The 1,068-nt window shown below is 40.4% G+C and overlaps 1 non-coding gene across 1 annotated transcript; it reads left to right on the top strand.

Annotated features, from left to right (window-relative positions):
* The first annotated feature begins 470 nt into the window (after positions 1 to 470).
* On the top strand, positions 471 to 576 carry LOC128279949 (small nucleolar RNA R71). The gene has a single exon (XR_008270133.1). It is a non-coding gene; the product is annotated as a small nucleolar RNA R71 (small nucleolar RNA).
* Positions 577 to 1,068: the final 492 nt, after the last annotated feature.

Genomic DNA, 1,068 nt, shown 5'->3' with positions numbered 1-1,068 from the left:
TAGGATGATTACGCCATGAAGGATTATAGAAGTTGGACTGGGGTCCTTGTCCACTCCTATTTTGATATTGGTTCCCCACATAGTACACTGACTCGGGATTTGATGGACAATTCTCAAAAGAATGACCTTCCCCACAGTACACACAGGAAAATACTTCGTACGGACTTGGTGGGTGAGCTACAAAATTATTTGTACTATTAGCGGTAAATTGTTTTAACATAGAGGAAATAGACGATACCTGAGCTGATAACGAAGTGAGGGTGTCAACTTCATGAACTCCGGCTACACATCTTCCTGAAGCTGTTTGATTTGTTGGCCATTGATAGTTATTACTCGTGATCTTCTCGATGATCTCATAAGCCTCATTATGAGACTTAGACAAAATTGTACCATTCGCAGAAGCATCTACCATCAATCTTGTATGCGCATTGAGACCATTATAGAATGTCTTCAACTGGATACAATGAGGAATCCCATGATGAGGACACTTACACAGTAACTCCTTGAATCGCTCCCAAGCCTCATACAAAGTCTCATCATCCAATTGTTGAAAGGTTGTGATCTCGTTCCTCAACTAGCGTTTTTGCTAGGCGGGAAATAATTAACCAAAAATCTCTCTGCTGATTCTTGCCATGTAGATATGGAACTTGGTGGCAATGAATTGAGCCATGCTCGTGCTTGATCTCGCAACGAGTACAGAAACAACTTCAATCTCAATGCATCTTTAGTCACACCGGCTATCTTGAATGAATCACTAACCTCCATAAACAATCAAATGTGGAGATGTGGATCTTCTGTGGGCATGCCATTGAATTTGCCCACCATTTGGAGCATTTGAAACATCACTGGTTTCAATTCAAATTGGGTTGCCTCAATATCTGGCCTTTTAATTCCTAGGTTTAACTAACTGAAAAGTAGCACAGCGTATTGTCTGATGCATCGATCCCTATCATCTGCAATGAGGATAGAATTTCGTACATGATTGGCTTCATTACCTTGGTCTTGATTCTGATTTCCAAGATCAATCTTGACTTGTCTTTGAGTTGTTCGTTCACGTTTTCTTTGTAA

The sequence above is a fragment of the Gossypium arboreum genome, chromosome 8 (assembly GCF_025698485.1).
Source record: "Gossypium arboreum isolate Shixiya-1 chromosome 8, ASM2569848v2, whole genome shotgun sequence".
Classification (NCBI taxonomy): domain Eukaryota; kingdom Viridiplantae; phylum Streptophyta; class Magnoliopsida; order Malvales; family Malvaceae; genus Gossypium; species Gossypium arboreum.
The sequence above is the reverse complement of the archived record's forward strand: the minus strand, read 5'-3'. Positions and strand labels throughout refer to the sequence as shown.